This window comes from Lathyrus oleraceus, chromosome 1, assembly GCF_024323335.1.
Source record: "Lathyrus oleraceus cultivar Zhongwan6 chromosome 1, CAAS_Psat_ZW6_1.0, whole genome shotgun sequence".
Classification (NCBI taxonomy): domain Eukaryota; kingdom Viridiplantae; phylum Streptophyta; class Magnoliopsida; order Fabales; family Fabaceae; genus Lathyrus; species Lathyrus oleraceus.
The window spans coordinates 99447829-99454076 of NC_066579.1; the positions used below are offsets into that span (position 1 = coordinate 99447829).

At 32.0% G+C, this 6248-nt stretch overlaps 1 long non-coding RNA gene across 1 annotated transcript; it reads left to right on the top strand.

Annotated features, from left to right (window-relative positions):
- Nucleotides 1-1160: 1160 nt before the first annotated feature.
- Nucleotides 1161-2326, top strand: LOC127115476 (uncharacterized). The gene is made up of 2 exons (XR_007800740.1): nt 1161-1542; nt 2066-2326. It is a non-coding gene; the product is annotated as an uncharacterized LOC127115476 (long non-coding RNA).
- The last annotated feature ends 3922 nt before the right edge of the window (nt 2327-6248 follow it).

Sequence of the window (6248 nt, forward strand, 5' to 3'; positions counted from 1 at the left end):
CTAAGTATTTTAATTTAACTTTCGATGTCGGGTCGAGGTTTTAAAATTTACATTCTTGTGAATGAATTGAATTTATTTAGTGATCCATCTAATCGATTAATTAAAACCGAATAGGTCTCATTGTAAGAAGGCCCAAGAGTAAGCCATGTGAGGTTGATGGCGATGCTTTTACAAGCGATCGACTTACAGAGGTGTTTTGAAAATGGGCTCGACTTTGAATCGAGAAGTATGTGGTTTGAAATCGGCTCGAATTATTTTAAAATCGATGAAAGCGACGTGATTTTGTCACAACTATAACATATCATTTTGTGTACACTCAAGGTTCAATATAAACAAATAGATAAAGAATAATCATGCACATACACTCCTTAAGATAAATAAACATCTAAATTATGAAGGTCATTTGTGATTCTATAGTCAATTAATTAATTGGATGTTTAACTAATTATTTTATTTTAATTAAATAATAAGTAGTAACAAAAAAAATGAATATAACCAAATAATTAAATATTAATAATGATAACAACCATATAATTATGTATTTATTTTTTTAATAATAATAATAGTAATATAATTACATATTTACTATATATATATATATATATATATATATAAAATATTAACAATGGTATAATTATAATTTCGAAAATAAAATAAAATAATATTAACAATAGTATAATTATAATTTCGAGAATAAAATAAAATAATATTAACAATAGTATAATTATAATTTCGAAAATAAAATAAAATAATATCAACAATAGTATAATTATAATTTCGAAAATAAAATAAAATAATATCAACAATAGTATAATTATAATTTCGAAAATAAAATAAAGTAATATCAACAATAGTATAATTATGATTTCGAAAATAAAATAAAATGATATTAACAATAGTATAATTATGATTTCGAAAATAAAATAAAATGATATTAACAATAGTATTTGTTCTATTCTAAATTGTGGGGGTGTGAACAATCAGGAAACATGGGCCTAAGAGCAAAGGAAAAACCCATGAAGGGTCTGGTCAAACTTGTTGACCAAGGAGGCTTGTTTTTCTGAACGGTGACAAGTGTCCAGGGTTGGTGACACTTGTCACCGCCACCTCACCAATACCAAACACGGTTAAAAAAAGAAAATAGGAAAATAAAACGTCATTTATTCAAAAGCTTTTCTCTCTCTTCATACCAAACTCAAACGAAAGGGCTCTGTACAGAGTGCCTCCTTTCACGAACCCTAAATTTCTTCTCTCTTGGAGAAGACGATCGGAGGCGGCGGCTCACGGCGGAGCCTCCGCTCTTCTCTGTCGCTTCACTCTCTCTCTTCCCTAACTCTGTTTCATGAACCACTTCCCTCTTTCTCCTTCTCATAATTTCGAGCCACACGACATAAAATTATACGAAAACAAACTCAACCGAAAAATCTACAAAAAGGGAACTCATGGAGGAAGATAGAGGTGAATCGTTTACCAAATCGGAAGTTCTGTGAGATCCTCCGGATGCCGGCAACGGTTCTCTTCGGCGAGCGATTCTTCAGTGAGGTGAACTACCTTCCTTTTGCTTTTCCGTAAGTTTTTAGGGTTTTTGAGAAATTTCTTACTGTTGTGTTCTTTATGGTTTTTGAAAGAAAACTCTGTTTGTGTTTAGGTTGTTCTTGATTTTGGGTTTTGAAGAAAAATAACTTTGTTGTGTTTATGTTGTTCTTGATTTTGGGTTTTGAAGAAAAATAACTTTGCTGCGTTTATTGCTGTGTTTGCTGTTATGTTTAGAGTTTCTTTTGAAAAATCTCTTACTGTGATGTGTATCCCCCCGTTAACCTCTCTTCTGTTATTATTATGAAGAAAGGATTAAGCCTTAAAAACTCCTTTTTCTTTTCGATTTTCTCATCCCGGATTATGTGGGATTTGATCTGTTCTTGTTTTAAGCTAATGTAAAAAGCGCTTTTTGGATGCTTAGGTTAACCTTATGAATAAAGCTTCAAACTAAATGATTCATTTAATTGTTTTTCAGCTCTCTAAGTGCTTTTGAAAAATGCTTTTAAAATAAGCTATTTTCTCTTTGCAGGTCACAGGTTTGAAGAGACTTTGATGGAATGGAAAAGTGGTTGCTCCAAGCTTCAAGACAGCATGTTTTTGCGCCTAGGTCCAAAGGAGTGCTTAACCAGTCCATTGATTTTGGTCTTGGTCATTAGAATTAGGAACCTGTTTTTGCAGCAAATTCTACTTAGTCAAAAAATGTAATTATTTAGTTTAATAAAAATTTTTAAAGATAAAATGTATTTGGATTATTTGGAACTTATTGAATTAAATTTTAATTATGTAATTATCTTTTAAGCTTTTCAAAATTTAACTCAATTTTTATTTATGCTAATCAATTTCAACTTTTAAAAACAACAAATTTCTAACTTAAGTATAATGACTTAATTTTAAAAACAACATATTCCTAACTTAAGTAAAATGACTTAATTTTAAAAACAACATATATCTAACTTAAGTATAATGACTTAATTTTAAAAACAACATATTTCTAACTTAAGTAAAATGACTTAATTTTAAAAACAACATATTTCTAACTTAAGTATAATGACTTAATTTTAAAAACAACAAATTTCTAATTTAAGTATAATGACTTAATTTTAAAAACAACATATTTCTAACTTAAGTATAATGACTTAATCTAAAAAATAACATATTTCTAACTTAAGTATAATGACTTAATTTTAAAAACAACAAATTTCTAATTTAAGTATAATGACTTAATTTTAAAAACAACATATTTCTAACTTAAGTATAATGACTTAATCTTAAAAATAACATAATTCTAACTTAGGTACAAAGAAACTAAGTATAGTGATTTAATTTAAAAACAACACAATTCTATTTTAAATACAAAAATCTAAATATGAGACTTTTAATTTAAAAACAACACAATTCTATTTTATATACAAAAATCTAAATATGGGACTTTAAAAAACAACACAATTCTATTTTAAATACAAAAAATCTAAATATGAAACTTTTAATTTAAAAATGACACATACATGTTTCTAAAAAATGCAAATTTAATTTAGGAACCCATGAAGAACTTAGAACTTGGTCTAAATATTTGGGATGTGTAAATGGACTAGTAAATAGTGATCATAGAAATAATAACGTGGCTCTTAATACTTACTAATAGAAAAAATAGGTTTTAGATTAGTAATGTAAAAAGATTCAAACCACATTTTAGATTATGAACACACTTATGCAAATTGGCCTTTGAAATAAAAAGATCTCATGGGTAAACCACAAATGGCCGGACAAAATTGGGGTATGACAGATGCCCCTATTTCATTATCTTGAACTAGAAGGTAAGAATGACAACAGTCTTCATACATTCGTAGTGGAAGGTAATTAAATACGAAAAGACCCAAATTTTTTCCTTTGAAATGCAAGGAAGAAATGCAAAAAAGAAAATGCAGTGAGAAATACAGTCGGAAAAATTATCAAAAAGGTAAAATGAAACAGTCGAGACTCTCTGGGAATCGTCAGAACAGTATCTTGGATGTCATAATCGAGATATTTCGGTAATGGAATGATATCCATAGCTAAATCTCAAGATTTTTCAGGATGCTAGAGCAGTATAAAGAAAATCTGGCATGAGACTCTTCATATTGATGAAGCAGTATCTCAATAGTAAAAGTGAGATTCTCTGTATCGAGTCGAAACAGCATCTTATATGATAGAATTAAGATGTTCCAACAAGGGAAAGATACCTTAATTGAATCTAAGACTCTCCGAGGATATTAGAGCAGTATCTCTAAAAAAAATCTGAAATGAGACTCTTCATATTGATGAAGCAGTATCTCAAACAGTAAAAATGAGATTCTCTGTATCGGGTCGAAGCAGCATCTTATATGATAGAATTAAGATGTTCCAGCAAGGGAAAGATACCTTAATTGAATCTAAGAGTCTTCGAGGATATTAGAGCAGTATCTCTAAAAAAATTGAAATGAGACTCTTCATATTGATGAAGCAGTATCTCAAACAGTAAAAGTGAGATTCTCTGTATCGGGTCGAAGCAGCATCTTATCTGATATAATTAAGATATTCCAGCAAGGGAAATATACCTTAATTGAATCTAAGACTCTTCGAGGATACTTAGAGCAGTATCTCTAAAAAAAATCTGAAATGAGACTCTTCATATTGATGAAGCAGCATCTCAAACAGTAAAAGTGAGATTCTTTGTATCGGGTCGAAGCAGCATCTTATATGATAGAATTAAGATGTTCCAGCAAGGGAAAGATACCTTAATCGAATCTAAGACTCTTCGAGGATACTTAGAGCAGTATCTCTAAAAAAAATCTGAAATGAGACTCTTCATATTGATGAAGCAGCATCTCAAACAGTAAAAGTGAGATTCTTTGTATCGGGTCGAAGCAGCATCTTATATGATAGAATTAAGATGTTCCAGCAAGGGAAAAATACCTTAATTGAATCTAAGATTCTCCGAAGATATTAGAGCAGTATCTCTAAAAAATCTAATGAGATTCTTCAAATGAATGAAGTGGTATCTCAAACAGAGAAATGAGATTCTTCAGATAAATGAAGCAGTATCTCGAATATTCGTCTGTTGGGGGAATATTTAAGAAAAGACTCCTTTTGAGGGAGACATACTCGAAATGCTCTACAGGGGAAAAAGCTCATAAGATACTTTTTAGGGTAACCTCTGCTTGGGGAGCGATGATTGTAAAGAAAATTGTCGGGAATATCATTATTAATCGTAAAGTCGAAAAAATGATTTACTGAGATATAATTCCACGAGCATATGCAGGGTAATAACTTCATTTGGAAATGAGAAATGTCCAAGATACACATGAATGACCTTGGATCCTGATATTTTTATAATTGATTTTTGTATGATGTTCCACTTTAGGTGGGAATTCCATGCATGGGATGATGCATGGGATGTATACAAGCATGCAGTTTGCTAGGGATATTTGGCTGTAGGTATGCGAATGATTTTTATTTTGCTGAAATTCCCATTTTGTGGGAGTGTTATGCATGAGTATGTTGATGATTGATATGACTGTTTTTTTTTAATTTCCTTGTTTGGCAGGAAATTATGCATGAATGACTGATGCATGTGGGAATGCAAACGGGTAATTGTGCTTTTGTAGGGTTTTATTCTTGATTGCCAATGAGGTTGGACTTTAAATGGGAACTGCTAGATGAGAACCGGTGAAAAATATTGTACTGCCAGATGAGAACAGAACTTGAAGGATATGTTACCAGACGAGAACTGGTGAAAATAATTGAACTGTCAGACGAGAACAGAACTTGAAGGATATGTTACCAGACGAGAACTGGTGAAAATAATTGAACTGTCAGACGAGACTGACTTTGTTTTTGTTTGTCAGACGGGAACTGATTTATACAGCAGGCTCCCAGACGAGAACTAGTTACGAAAAATAGACTACCAGACGGGAACTGGTAGCGAAATAGGTGACCTACCAGACGAGAACTGGTATTAAGAGATAATTTACCAGACGAGAACTGGTATTTGGCAAAAGATTTGTCGTACAAGAACTGATTTTTGATATAGTTTGCCAGACGGGAACTGGACTTTGGAATAAGTTGCCGGACAAGAACCGGACTTTGAAATAAATTGCCATACGGGAACTGGGCTTTGAAATAAATTGCCAGACGGGAACTGGTTTTTTTGAGAAAGGTTTGCCAGACGGGAACTGGGCCTTTGACATAAGTTGCCAGACGGGAACTGGACTTTGAAATAAATTTCCAGACGAGAACTGGACTTTTGAAATAAATTGCCAGACGGGAACTGAACTTTGCAGTAAATTGCCAAACGAGAATTGGACTTCGAAATAAATTGTCAGACGAGAACTGGTCTTTGTAGTAAATTTCCAAACGAGAACTGGACTTTGAAATAAATTGTCAGACGGGAACTGGGCTTTGGTGTCATATTTTGTGTTTCAAGGCTTTTTGATGCCAGGTTCATGTTATGGGGTTAGACCCGATGAATTTTATGATATGCATGGTTTTATCTTAGAGCAAAGTGACATGACTAATGCATGATGATGATTTATGTAATGATTTGCAGGTTTTCAAAATGCCCCTGCGTGGGTATTGGAAGAGAAGGTTCTTTGCAGAAAGGCTTATGTCTGCCAGATGGTTGTTTTATGGGATGATATCATGATTCCCCGACACTTGTCTCGAACTCTATGGTTGCTGACGTGCGAAAAAGCTTT